The sequence below is a fragment of the Oryzias melastigma genome, linkage group LG14 (genome assembly GCF_002922805.2).
Source record: "Oryzias melastigma strain HK-1 linkage group LG14, ASM292280v2, whole genome shotgun sequence".
Lineage (NCBI taxonomy): Eukaryota > Metazoa > Chordata > Actinopteri > Beloniformes > Adrianichthyidae > Oryzias > Oryzias melastigma.
The window spans coordinates 28,357,459-28,372,896 of NC_050525.1; the positions used below are offsets into that span (position 1 = coordinate 28,357,459).

Genomic DNA, 15,438 nt, shown 5'->3' on the forward strand with positions numbered 1-15,438 from the left:
TAATATTTTAGCTGGCTATTAGCCTTAGCGCTTTCAGCTATTAACTTCAGCATTTTTAGCAATCAGCACTAACATCTTCAGCGGCCAAATTCAGCTACAGCATTCACACTAGCATTATCGAAAATAGTTAAAAAAAAATCTTAAACACACCTTAGGTTGCAGGCCGAAAAGGATAAACATTTATTGAACACTCTAAAACCACATTTTTAAAACTTTAAAAATGTAACTTTTTATCATAAATATGAACTATACATATATAAGCCTAGATTAGCCAAAACAGCTAGCGTAAAAATAGCCTAAAAAATCAGAGTAAATGCCCAAATAATCCAAAAAGTTAGCAGAATGCAAATTTTTTAATTTTTAAAACTGTAACTTTATAACATAATTATATAAAAAAAGGCAGGAATATAATTCCAGAATCCATCAACTTAAACCTTAAATAACGTGAGTCAGGGTCTCTTCCTGAAGAACTTGGGAGGGTCCAGTCAGTAAATGAGCCACAAAAGTTCTTCCTCGTTGGTTCTTTCTTTTTTGGGGTGTGGATTAAAGAGCTTAGATTCTAATCCTTGGTGGTGTCCCAGCAGCCCAACAGAACAGAGTTTGTGCCGTGAGTGGTCAGATCTCTACCATTTCTGTTCCACAGGTTTGCAGTTTGGTCTCCAGGTTCTCATAAATGTGATCCGATGAAAATCTCGACAACAGACGAGGAGAATCGTTGAACCAACGACAAAACTGGAGAAGCTTTCATTCAAAGTTTTAGGTAAACTTCAAATTCAGGGTAAACTGCAATACTAAGCTAAGTGTCCGGTTCTACAGAGGACGAGACCCTTCTGTACCTGAAGAATCAGCTGATCAGTGTTGGATCTAACAGCCTCAGAAATGCTTTAATGTCTGAATTTCATTGGTTTATTTTCAGTACATTTCAGTTTACTGAATGTTTTATCGGCTCTGATTCATTGTCGTGACCTCTGGGTCGGCTTTGTTTCAAACAGGTTGGTGGAAACGATGAAACAGATGTAGGGGAGTCGTTTCTCTTCACCAAAAAAAGCAAATCTTTCAAGTGAAAGTCCATAAAAGCATAAATGTGATCCTGTTGGTCTGACAAAGTTTGGGTGCAGTGAAAATAAAGTGTAATAATAAAATCACTCGTTCCTTTGAGGCGGCGGCCCTCACAGGGTTTTCCTCTAATGAGGAGTGTGCGGTAATTATCATGACTGTCCTCAAAACTAACCAACAACAAAGCTGCACTGATGCGGAGAATGTGTGGTTTCCACGACAACATACAGTTCAGTTCTCCGCAGCTCGGAGGTCTGCACCAATTTGGTGAGTTAGGGTGAACGTTCTCGCCATAATAACAGGAGAGACGAGTTATTTTTATCTTTTTACACACCAACAGAGTAAAGAAAAAGTCACATTTGGATTCATAATGGCAGCTTCCACAGATCTGTGAAATGTTTCAGATGTTTCCTTGGTTCTCTCAGATCATCCATTTGTGTTTGGATGTTCCTGCACTGCAAAAACTGAGTCTTACCAAAGTAAAAAGAGGCTTGTTTCAAGAAAAATAAAAAAGCTCTTCATTTCTGTAAGAAAAACTATCAGGAAAGTTTTTCAAACTCAGTCGTTTGATGTCCCACTCCAATCATCTTCTGATCTATTTTCAAAGCGATCCCAGTCATTTCTTAATTTTGATTAAAACCAAGACTCCTGTGTCGTTTTCTAAGACATGGTTTCTGCAGAGCGGCAAGAGTTTATTCGAAATTCAACGATGACCCCATTTCTTTACACTCCTCCTACTAGCTTACAGCCCCTCACACCCACCACATAAGAAAAATAGCAAGAAATATCGGAGCGATCAAGCTGAAGAGTGAAGCCGGGTTCCAAAACGAAGACGTTCATGGATCTATTTGTCTACACGTGGATGCATCAGAATGGGGCGGAGCAGGGGGCTGGCGGCCGGGGAATACGATCTTTTTCTATCTTAATCTTAATTTCTTTGTATACGTCTTCCGTCATGAGAAAATGTCACAAAAGCGTGTCAAAAACACATTTTTTTTTCTAATCGGGCTTTAAGAAAATCAGACTCAGAGACGAAAATGTTTTTCTTAAATTAAGAATTCTTATCAAGACGTTGTTTGATGAGGCTCTTGTATACGAGTTTGTGCCGGTGTGTGGTCCCACTAACTCACTAATACACTCCACAGCGACGAGTTTGTGAGCTGCTGTTTGTTATAGGCGTGAAAAACCGAGTCCAACATGCACAAAGTCTGGATAGAAGCGTGTACAACATCTCCATAACTCACTGCAGGAAGAAATGCAGCAGAAAAAAGTAGTTTTCTTACATTAGAAGAAAAACATAACTTCTTCCTAAAGTAGAATCTCTGTTTTTAGCAAAGCTTTCTGAAAAGAGAATCAACACGAGGCTTAAAGGACAACAAAAGAAGTCGTCACGCACCCAAGTGTGTGAAATTTGCTCTCCCCATTTGACCCATCCCCTCAGGGAGGGGTGAGCTGCAGACACAGATGCGCTCCAGAACCATTTGGTGGTTTAATCCTCCAATCCAAACACTTGATGCTGAGTGCCAAAGAGGGAGGCACTTGGTCCCATTTTTAATAGTCTTTAGTCTGACTCAGCTGGATTTGAACTCACGACTTTCCGTCTGAGGGCGGACACTCTACCCCAAGACCACTCATTGATTAAAACTACAAAATAAAATGTCATCAGCATAAAAATGACAAGTTATGTTAATTTATGTATTGTAAATAGGACTCAGAACAGGCCCTTGTGGAACACCAAGAGTTAGTGGCAGAACATTAGAAAACTGGTCATTGCAGAGATTGTAGTTTTGTTGCCATGGCGACATTTGAATTGTACAGTCTTGGCTTGAAAGTTTGAGCCTTTCAGTGATGTGGACGAGAACAAAAGGTATAGTTTATTAGTGACGACTCTGCAGAAAACAGGAAACTATTGATCCCAGAGACAGTTTGAAAGTTCCTAAAGAGGAACAACTAAAAAAAAACAAGCTAAAGTCAAACAGTTCAGAAGGAGATTACCTGTAAATCGATGCTGGGTTTATGATCGGAACAGGAAAAAGCTGAATCAAGCATTAATCTAAATCTTTAATAAACCACGGTTGGATTTCCTGCTGGAGCCGAGCACTCTTAGCATAAACTCGGATTGTTGGGATGCGGCAGAGCCGTTTGTTTGGGAACCCGTCCAGTTCTTAATGAGGCTAAGCGCATATACATCTCGTGTTCTTTCAGCGCGCGGGGACCGACCCGCACCAGTACAGGCTTTCATCAACAGACGGCTGCCTCTGGCTTCTGTTGTTTCTGCATATTTGCATCTTGGTCTTTTGTTTTCCTCTAATGCCTCCCTCAGTGTCCTGCCCGGCCGCCGCAGAAGGGATGGCGGGCCGGCCGAGGTGCTCTCTCAGTAGCAATAACTGTGGTCATTGTCGCTCCATCATCCGCAAGATCTCATTCCCATCGGCTTCGTTTCTGAGATGTCATAAAGGAGAACACGCGAGATGAACCAGAAATGTATGTGAATTATTAATTCCTTCAGTCCCTGTGGAAAGTTTGTTTCTCCTGTGTGTGTGTGCAGCTGTGTTTTCACACACTGCTGGCTACTGCTTTAAACTTCATACAGCCTGATTCAAAATTTATGCTGGTTGCTCCTTCGGCGTTGAAGACTTATTGCAAAGGAGCCAAATGAAAGTCTGCAGTAACAGTGAGGAGGTAAAGACGTAGGGATGAGAGGAGGAGGAGGAGGAGGAGGACACGCAGATTCATGCCGATAAAACTCAAATTAGGCACCAAAGAGGCTCGGAGCCTGATGGAAGCAGACACGCTCATGAAATCAAACCTGCTGCTGAAAAATTCAAGAAGTTCAGACAGAGAGGTAAGAGATTGGGATTCAGACGGGGACCGAAGACGGCCACTGGGCTGGGAAACGTGATTTAAGAGGTCATTGTTGAAAAATGAGATCACATTTACTGTGAAAAATGACTGCAGTTTATGGTGGTAATGACTGGCTAACACGGACTTTGATGAGACAAAACATGATCACTCACAGCTGATAATATGACAACAGTTTGCAGCAATATAAACTCATACATTTTTATTAAAAAGATTGCTAATAAGGATAGTGCATTTGTGAGATCAGCAGCTGAAAGGGAAAAACTTCATTTTGGCTTAAAACTGTTCAAGACAGTTTCGACTAGAGGTCTTCTTGAGGTCCAACATGTTTTCCAACCACCCGCCATTGAAGCGTCTTATTGGACAAACACACCTGATCCAGGTAATCAACAGCCGATAAGCCAAGATGTCTGGAAAACAAGCAGGAGGCCGGCCCTCGAGGACTGACTTTGGACACCTCTCCTTTAGATCTTTAGCAACAGTCAAAAGAAGTCTGACAAAACCCAAAGCTGACATTAGAAATCAACACATTCCCTCATTCCCAAGTCGTCACGTGTTGACATGAAGTTAAGAAACCGCAGGGTCAAAAATCAACGTTTTGGGTTTAACCAATTCGTCCTTTATTGACATAATGGTTGTTCCCAATAAAGGATTAGGCTATGGTCTTCCCCAACCCTCCACGTCTTCCATAGTTTTCCATGGTCCACCATGGTCTTCCCCAACCCTCCACGCCTTCCACAGTCTTCCATGGTCCTCCATGGTCTTCCCCAACCCTCCACGTCTTCCATAGTTTTCCATGGTCCTCCATGGTCTTCCCCAACCCTCCACGTCTTCCACAGTCTTCCATGGTCCTCCATGGTCTTCCCCAACCCTCCACGTCTTCCACAGTCTTCCATGGTCCTCCTTGGTCTTCCCCAACCCTCCACGTCTTCCATAGTTTTCCATGGTCCTCCATGGTTTTCCCTAACCCTCCACGTCTTCCATAGTCTTCCATGGTCTTCCGCGGTTTTTCACGGCCTTTTGTGGTCTTCCGCGGTCTTCCGTGGTCTTTCATGGTCTTCCGCAGTCTTCCACGGTCCTCCATGGTCTTCCGCGGTTTTTCACAGCCTTTTGTGGTCTTCCGCGGTCTTCTATAGTCTTCCATGGTCTTCTACCATCTTCCACAATCTCTTGCGGTCCTCCAGGGTCTTCAGTAATCCTATGCGGTCTTTCACGGCCTTCCGTGGTCTTCCGCGGTCTTCCACGGTCTTCTGTGGTCTTCCGTGGTCTTTCATGGTCTTCCGCGGTCTTTCATGGTCTTCCGTGGTCTTTCATGGTCTTCCACGGTCCTCCATGGTCTTCCACGGCTGGCTCGCGCCATAAAGCAATCCTTTCTGTGTCTGGTCTATTTTTTGTAGAAGCAATCCACATTTATTCTGGCAGGAAGTTACGCCAAGACACAAAAGAAAAAACGGTCAATTTTCAAAATATAACCAATTTTTCACAATAAAATGCAGACGTAGACGAATATGATTATATTTTTGAATTTAAACAGACTGTAGAGATTAAAATGTAAGGATATTTCTATGTTTCTGCTGCAGTGAACACAGTAAACCTTGCATGGATTTCCATCTAATTATTTGTTTTTGCCTTTTCGACCTTCGGCAGCAACAATCACTTATTTATTCTTTAATTCATATGTGATATAGTTTAGATTTGCTTCTTTTTTTGACTATTTTGTGATTTTCTCCAGCGTGCAAACAGTCTTCTCTTAGCGGGGGTTAGCTTCTTGCCAGAGGACATTCTGACTTGTTGACTCGAAAAAGCCAAAAAGTCATTCATCATCCCTCCAACTGTGAGACAAGTGTTCAACTTCCTGGGGCACAAATCTGGATGTGGTGTGTGAACTTAAGTTAGTCAGAAAGACATGAAACTTCCTCCTCCAAACATGAAATTGACTTTTTCTGTTTAATGCATTTAAAGTTCTGCATTGAAGCTGGAGATGAAACCAGAAACTGGATGTTTTAATTGAGCTTTGATAATAAACTGTTGACCGTCATGGTCACTTTACACTCAAACTATACTTTCTATTTAAGACTTCTTTCGTGAATACAATAAAACACTTTCTTGGGGCTATATAAAGACTATTTCATTTTTAATAAAGGCCTAAAAGGGGAATAATTACTAAATCTTCAACTGACTTGGGTTGGTCTCATTCTCCCGCTCCATATATGAACATGTATTCAATGGTTTTACAAAACCTCCAACAAAAATAAGGCTTCAACTGCTTTACAGACAGAGAAAGGTTTATAGAAGTTGCATAGTTTTATGTCTGACTAATACTAAATACTAACGCTTTCAAATCTGACTTTATTTCTAAATATATAGAAAATAATCTTCAGTGATTTTTTTCCATTCCTGGATTAAAAAGTACATTGAGAATCAGCGACATAGAGTACAAGTTAACATTTAACTGAAGAACATTTTTTTGCATTTTTTAACAAGAATCTTGTTAATGTGTGTCACAAATTAAGTTTGGACCAAAAATGACAGACAACAGCACCTTTTTTCAGCTGTAAGATGCTAAATCTGGTCTCATGTTCAACTGGAAACCTGTTTGTTTGTTTGTTTATGATGTCATCATGATGTTAGTTGATTGGGGAAACTCGTCAACCTGAAATAAACACGTCGTCAATCTACGAACGTCCACATTGATCAGATGACTGTGGCATTTAGCAGCTCGCCGAGTTAGAACCTCTGACTATATAAGACAACATGTTCTTGATAATCTTTACTTTTTTAATTTTTGCAGTTTAAGTTATTCAAGTCATAAACTGACCAATCAGATGCTTCAATTAAAGTAGGTGGAGCCTGCTGACACCAAAGTCTAACGTTTGAAATGTTTGACAAATTTCGTCAAAGGGTAGGGGTGTGGCCTTCCAACAAGCTCACTCCTGATTGGTCAGAGTTGCCATAGCAACGCCCCTCAGACTGAAAAAGACCAATCACTGCATACCGACGCCGTTCGGACAACTGAGTCGACTTCTTTGGTTGGAGCTGCAGGTAAATCATTTTCTATGGATGATGTCACACTCGCTCCGTCCAGTTCTCTTTTATATCTTTATTTTGCCTCTTTGGCGTTAAAGAAAAATGCTAATGATTGAGATAAGTAATAAATTTGTAGTTTTGCTTCATTTTGTTTCAGTTAATAATGTTGTGTTATTCTTGTCTGTTACATGTAAACTAAAAAAGGGTGGATTGTACACCAAGTTTGTCCTCTTTATATTTGATAATAAAAGGATAAAAATGACAACAATGCATCACAATGACAGAAAAGGCCATGTTTTGACTTTTCTTGCACGCTTAGATGCGGCAGCAGGATCTTATTTGACTCAGGCTGTATTTGATGTTGAAGGGAACGTGTGTGTGTGTGTGTGTGTGTTGCTATCAAAGTAATATAATAGATATATAACAGTATTGTGATTCAAGTATTGTAAATGTTTCAAATGCTATGAATAAACAGCTTAAAGGCTACTAAAACATGAAGTTTATTTTTCTCTCGACTCTTTTAGAGCTCGTATTCTTGGACTTGAGGGGCGTGTCACTGACCAGAGCAGATTCTATGAAAGTGATCAGTCAGTGAAGGTTCAGAGAGTGCAGTCTGTGCCGGAAGTGGAGAGAAAACTGAGCTGAACATGTTTGGATTCCTCCACAGTTTAAGGACGTGACGTTCAGCAGCTTCAGCTCTATTTAGTCTGCTGGGATGAGAAGTAAAGAGAACGTGAAATCGCTCCGTGAATCCGGGTTCTGACTACCTGGGCCGGGTTTCTCTGAGCTCCAGCACGCATGTCTGAGTGCAGCGATTAATTATAAGCATTGGCAATCCAATCAATTCCTCTAGTGAGAGTGGAGAAACAAAATCTATGAGGGGGGGAGTCGATGGAGTCGATGAACTCCGACCTTTTCATTAATCTCCCACCACCCACGCTAATCAGACAGCGCAGCTACATCAGTGTCAGGGCGGGGCTTCCTGGATACCTAAAGGAGAGTGGCGCCGCCTTAAAACGAAACCACAGAATAAAGCAAAGAGTGACGCCTCTGCTGCTGTGCAGGACCACTGAGGACGAGTCAGGAGTTCATGAGTCATCATCCAGAGGCAACACTGTCATCCCAGATTATTACTGTTTATAATCCATCAGGAAACAAAAACGATGCTCGGATTATTTCCTCTGTGGAAACATTTGAACGGGGCAGTGACTCCGCCCCTCACACATCGTTGTCATGTCAACAAGAAAAAGATAGCGATGGACACGTTTGTAATTTAGATGTTTAAGAGTCAAAACCTCAAAAAAAATTAAAAAACTTTAAAACAGAAAAAACTGAATGGAACTCAAACATTTTCAGTTGGTTCCAGCTCTCATTTACTAGTAATGTTTGAATGTTAAACACATAACAAAAATCTGGAGAAAAACATGTTAAAAACCAACAAAAACTATTTTTAAAAAGTCAATATTAGTAATGATTGAAATAATCTTCTTTGGAAAGAAAAAGACCATTATTACAAGAATCATTTCTATATTTCTGTCATACCAAGAAAATAATATTATGAGGAAAGTTTTTCAATAGTAAAACATTTTTTATTAAAGAAAACACGTCTCAGTGACTACAACTTTTAAGTATTAGAACCAAGACTATTTTTAAGAGATCTTTTGCTTATTTAAAGAAAACGTTTCAAATTATTATTATTATTTTTTTGCTTATTTTTACAGGCCTGTTTCTGCAGTGTTCTTCTGTCTGAGTTTCAGGAGAAAATGTATCGTCCAGGATTTGAATCTGAGTGAAAACTTAGTGCTAACTATTTTCCTTTTTCAGTGTCTTTCTCTCTGGTACCTTTAAAACAACAGACTAACAGGGACAAAAAAAAGGTAATTTTTACACTTTTTTTGCAGACATTTACAAGATTTTTAAATCTTAGTGTTATTTTTCAAGAATAAAGCAGTAAATTATCACTTAAAAAGTCAGGCTAGGTTTATGACTTGTAGAAAATGTATTTAAATCAATTTTAATTAATAATTAAATAATTAAATACATTATTTATTAAATTAGCTTAAATTAAATTATTTTATTCTTGTAAAATTACAAGATTTCTTTCTCTTAAATTTACAAGATTTAAAGTAATAAACATAAAAGTTTTAAAGGTGTAAATTTATGAGATTAAGAGACTTAAATGTACCTTATTTTTTTTAAACTCTGATTTTTAATCTTGTAAATTTACGAGAAAAAACACTTAAATTTACAAGATTAAATCTCATAATTTGATTTAAATTAATTGAGTTATCACTTTAAATAATTAAATCATAATTAAAATATATATTTTTTAAGTCACGAATTTAGCCTATGACGGTGTAAGTCATAAATATACGATTTTATTCTCGTAATTTAACAGGCATGAATTTATTTTCATACATTTACGAGATTTAAAGCCGTAATTAAAAAAAACAAAAGTTTGTAAACGGCCGTAATACTCTGTTATTCTCCAAAGATCCACTCTGATGAAAAGAATATTATTTGTTTTTTTAACCATTTATTTTTTGGACTTTTCTGATGGAAAACATATGAAGAGAATTCAGCTTAAAAGTATTTATTGATTCAAGTTGTTGTGAATCAGGAGAACAGAAAAAAAAACACTGCTTAATAAAGATTGTATTTGTGACGTATAAAATACTCTGGGCGGGGCCACAGTCTCCCTGCCCCGCCCCATTCTGATGCAGACAAATAGATCCATGATCCAATATCGCTCGCTGTTTTTGTTGGATGGGTGATGGGAGGTGGGGGCGGGCTTACTTCACGCTAACAGTCCCAACTCAGAGGTCAATTTCTAATGAATTCCAGCAGAAACTTTGTCCTAGAAAACAAGAGTTTTTTAAAGATATTCGTGTAAAGACGGTGTAATCCCAGCTAAAATCCCACCGTGAATGATCAAAATCAAAAGATGATCCGGACTTAAGGAAGATGAAGCAAAAGATCCGAACTGAAGCTGTTGTTGGAGCATCAGACCTGCAGACCTGAAAGCCTGGTTCTGGTTCTGGTCTCTGAAGTCCACCGTGGACTCCGTGACTCTGAACTGTTCTGTGTACCTCCAGCTTCTGCAGGTCCCTCCGCTTTCATTACAGCTGCACTAATTTGTGCTGCTTTTCGCCGATGAAATTATTCACACAAGGACAAATTGGAACTGCGACGACTCCCCGAGGCGGCCTCTTCCATTTAGGGTTCCTCCCGCTGCAATGTGTAACACCTGATTAAACCGCAATAGTTCAGAGCTCTGCTGCAAACAGAAATAAAAGCAGGAAAACGTGGAGCGGCTGTGTTTACAGCAGGTCCGTGTCTCCTGTCGATGCACCGCTCAGCATGCGCTCCTTATCTCGGCCGGGCCGCCTGATCGATGAATGCTGAATAAACTCATCTCTCTGCAGCGATTGCTTTAGTCCGCAGACACAATCAAGGGATACCAGCTGACAAATACATTCAGCAGTTAGGCAGAAGGGCCTGGACGCCGTGAGGTGCAGCTCTGACCTCCTCCAGCTCAATTGGTCCTTGAAAGGCGAAAAAGCATAAAACACAAGTGCTGCAGCGCGGGACGTTCGTACGAAAGCGGATTAAAAAGCGGCACATTGATGGAAAAAGTGTCAAAAATACGGAGAGCTAAAAACAGCAGAAACACAGAGTTTGAAGGTTTAATCCCCATCCTGCAGTTTTAGGACGGCGCTTTTTGTATTAGACAACTTAAAACAGGCAGCGATTAACACGCCGACGTTCACATCCTCATTTCCACGAAGAGGCAGCAGCTTAGCGTCTCATTTAGGGCAGCGGGACGCTCACATACGCTTTCCGTGCGACCTCCCAGTCGACCCAGATGAGGTGAAAAACCTTCAGGCCCAAACGCCGGCAGCATTAAAACAATAGGCTTTCAAAGTATACATTCTCCAGCTTGGAGGTATTAATTTTCATGGCAATCACTTCGGCACAGCCAGCTGGTAATCGTAAAATCTCCTCCAAGCAGACTTCAAAAGCACAAACTTTGAGTAAGTCTATTACATTGGCTCAGAGTCCGGGTCAGATGCTGCGCTCATCCCAGTAATGGCTTTCTGTCTGATGCTTTTCTGGGAGGTGATGAGCAAATGCTTCTAGTGTCATTCCGGGGAGAAATTATCACTTAAATCCACCGTTATGGATTCTATTTTCAGAGCATCTTTGAGGAAACTGAGGAGAAAGTTTTCTGACCCAGAAGAGGCGCTGCAGCCTTTCCTGCACAACTGAAGAGTCTTTATTTAGATTTTACCGCCTTAAAATACATGATTTCTGGATCTTCAGGTCATTCGGGACTTTTCTCGTGTTTCTGAGCTTTAATACGTCTCATCAATAAAACTATTAAACACATCAGAGATGATTTTACATTTAAATCAAACACAAACTGGTTGTCTCTTTATTAACTGTTTCATATGTTAATTATTGTCGAACAATAAAACCAACACTTTCATTCCTCTTTTCTATGAATTTTGAAATGTTATGTTAAATTTGGAAAATTTACACAAAACTAGACGACCTTTAGCCTCCAAAACCAAAACATGCTTCCTAGAAATGAATCAAAAGTCTGACCCCATTAGCAGATTTTATGTAAATAAGCAAAAACTCACAAGGAATTCTTTTTTAATAAATAAATTCTAATCCTTGAGACATTTTGGGATTAAATGAAGATTATTTTGCATTTGAAAAACTTTTTTTTGTTTTTTTTTTAATTCCAAGAAAGAAAATAAGACAAATTTTAGTCCTACTTAAGATTTAGTTTTTGTTGCAAAATGTTAGTTATTTTTTTTACTGCCTATTTTTATTCTAATTATTTAACTTTTTTTAAGAACTCTAGGATTATTTTAAGTTTTTGACACAAGCTTTTTCATTCAAATATATATTGTTCAGCATTTAAAAATGCTTAGCCATTAAAAAAGTGTATTTTTATGGTTTAGCACAAAAGTGAAAACTCCAGGTCTGAAGGGCGGCTGTGTCTGGATGTCTAAGACAAATTTCCTCAACGATAATAAAGTATTTTTGATTGATTTGATTGATATGAAGATATCGCTGCGTTTTAGTGGTTACCTGGATCAATAGACTAGAGTATCTTTATTTCTATTGCACTTTTGGTAGAAAGAATCACAAAGTGCTTCTCAACACGAGTATAAAAATCAAATCGAAACACAGAAGTGATAAAAACCAATAATAAAGCAACTAAAACACAGTAAAACACAATAAGAAATAGTTAAACAAGCAGGAATGCAGCCATAATCTATGTTTTAAGATTTATTTGAAACATTTCAGATTTTAGTTTTACCTTTTAGCATTTTCCACAATGAGTTTTTTCCCATTTTAATAGATTTTCTTTTAAATGCACATTTTTTGGATTTTAAACAGCACTTTTATCCTATTTTGGTCAAATTACTTTAACATTTCTTATTTTTTTACATCCATAGCAACATTTCCAAACACCTAATTTATTCTATATTTCACATGAATCTTTATTATTAATCTTCTTCTAACACTACCTTGTATGTTTTAACTCAATAGTTTAGTATTTTCTTCATTTTCTTTGAGCAACTTTCCTTTTTTAGACTTTGCAGGAAGAATGAACTTATTTGGTAGGAAATGAAACAAAAACCTTTTCTGGTTGCCACGGTGCACTCGGCCGTCTTCCTGCCTCTTCCTTTAGCAAATCAGCTAAAACTGCAATTCACAAAACATTCCTATCTATTTTTTCAATTTCCTTTGAGCTTTTCATCAAGTTGTCGACAAAAATGCTTTTAGAATGAGAGTTCAGGGGAACATCGGAGCAGGACTTTGTTGGTGATGGTTTGAGGCCGTCTTTTGTTTGACATTCAAAAAGAGGGAAAGTTCAAGGCCTTTCTTTCAGAATATGTCTTTTTTTTTGGAAAAATCTATTTTTTCTTTGGGGAAAAATGATTAAAAAGGTTTGTAATTGTTGTGAATTAGCTGGCTGTGATTGTTTGTGTCATTCGTGTCTTTTGGTGAATCCAACATCTCAATATTTGAAACATCCGTGAAGAAAAAGTTTAATCAAACATTCATAAAACTGATTAGTCAAAAATAATCAACTATAAAGCAGGATTATATTTTACTATCTAATGTTAAATAATACTGTGTTTTATTTTTATGCTAAAATTCTGTGTTAGTTATAAAAATGTCGACTGTTCTAACTGCATTCAAACAAATAACAAAAAACTGCTAAAGTGATGACGACTACAGTCAGATATAAAAAGTCCAACTAAAATCCATCCAATAATAATAAAACGTTGTAGAAAACGTTGACATGGATAATTGAGGTAAAATAATAAGAAAAAATGTGTTTCAATAATTTTACGATCAGATTGAGTGAAGGCCGTGTGGTTCAGCCGCTACGTACATGTTGTGTTTATGGCCCAGATTCAAATTGTAAATATACATAGAAAAAGTGAGAAGAATTGTATTTTTACATTCATTTTCACAGATGTATCATGAATGAAGCCAAGAAGAACGAGTAAACCCCACAAAGAACACGTGAACCCGCACGTCATTGAATTTCTTCACTTGACATTCAGAACTCTGGGAAATCACACGGATTCAGCACCATGGACAGCGCCCGCCACGGGTGGACCAGCCGGACAGGGGGAGGGGGGATGGGCGGGGGTGAAAGGTTTGATGTGAACCGTGTATCATTATTACACCGTTTACATGAGGGATTTGTGCGTCCAATCAGGAATAAACGTTAGAAATAGGAAAAAAAAGTCTCCTAATTTAATGTTTTCTCTCTCAGGTTAATACGAGACAGAGAGCTGTCAAGCTCAGCCACAGAGACGCAGAAACACAGTGGAAGCGGCAGTGATACAGACATCCCTCTGTAGCGGGAAAATATTTGAATAATAATCATATAGAAGTGAGATATGCAGCGACACCATTCCTTAAAGCAAACATCCTAAAACATTAGCTGGTAGCTCCTCCCACATGCTGCCAGAACTCAGTAACATATTTTTTGACAGGCGACAAGCAGCGGATTTGTCACGTGGTGAAAGAGGGGCGGGGCATGTTTTGTGTGAATGCACCTTTAGACATAAGTTGAACACAAGTGGATCATAGAAAGTCACAGATTTGCGTATCCGTCTCACAAATTACGCACAACTGCATGAGATTTATGTAACAATTGTGCATAAACTTCATAAAATAGTGGCTGCGAAAGACAGAGTTTAATGCAAAAACTGCACTTTTGTGTCAGATTAACAGTAAAGCACAAGACAGTTCAACATAATAGAATGTTATCAGATCTTAATGATTATTTTATTTTTTGTGCAACACAAACACAACTGAACAAAAAAGAGAACAGACTTTTGATTTGAATTTAACGAACAAAAATGAAAACAGTTGAAACAACCAATATTTCTCTCTAAATCCGATTCCTGATGACATTCCCACAGATAAAGTCCTGGACGTCACTCGGATCCTCGGAGTGAAACCAGGTAATGACTCCGGTCAGTGAAGCACAAACCGCCGGCGCCGCGCTTAACCTTGACTGTCTGTTTGACTGTTATCAGCATCTCTGCTTCACCTGGGAAATGAACTCTGTCTAATGAGGAATTCTAATTAATCACCAACGTGACACTCAAAGTGGGGGGGCTCCATCAGAGTTCTCCCCCGACCCACAGGCGGGTCAGGAGCGCCCACGTGCCAGGTGGGCCGTTCAGGCTTTTTGGAAAGGAGCCGACACAAAATCTTTGTATGGTTGGGTAAAACTCTTATGTTCATTTTATATTTGGTAGAAGTTTTTTTACGGGCGGTCTGAGGGGGTAAACGGGGCAAATCTCTACACCAGGGGGGTCAAACTCAAACACACAGGGGCCAAAATCCAAAACACACATTATGTCGCGGGTCAAACAAGATAAACATTTATTGAACACTCTAAAACTACATTTTAAAACTTTAAAACTGTAACTTTTTCACATAATTATGAGTATATAGCATTACCTGTGATAATGCTAGAGTGAATGCTGTAAGCTGAATTTTGCCAGAGAAGATGTTTAAGTTAATAGCTGAAAATGCTAAAACTTACCAGGTGAAATGTGAGCTAAATGCCAAAAAGCTGAGGTTAGTCAAAACAGCTGAAAAAATAGCTAAACTTCAAAATAGCTTTAAAAACTGAAAAAAGCCAAAATTAGCCAAAACAGCTAGCATGTAAATATCGGCCTAACTCCAGAACAGCATTAAAAAAACCTTTTAAAAAGCTTAAACTATTCAAAACAGCTAGCATGTAGCTGAAATATTAGCTAAACAATCTTAGTAAATGCCAAAATATTCTAAAAAGCTAGCAGAATGCTAATTTGTAAATCTTTAAAACAGTAACTTTTTAACATAATTATGAATATTAAAAAGACAGGAATATTACTCCAGAATAAATCAGCTTAAATCTTAAATAACTTTCAATATTTTACTCTCTATAAAAATATA

General features: G+C 38.6%; 1 protein-coding gene and 1 long non-coding RNA gene across 2 annotated transcripts in view; one reads left to right on the forward strand and one right to left on the reverse strand.

Moving 5' to 3' along the window:
* tmem132e (transmembrane protein 132E) overlaps nt 1-15,438 on the reverse strand; it is a 509,296-nt gene that overhangs the window by 399,512 nt on the left and 94,346 nt on the right. The gene's annotated exons all lie outside the window — the stretch shown is intronic.
* On the forward strand, nt 6,826-8,259 carry LOC118599626. Its single transcript, XR_004949052.1, has 2 exons — nt 6,826-6,960; nt 7,470-8,259. It is a non-coding gene; the product is annotated as an uncharacterized LOC118599626 (long non-coding RNA).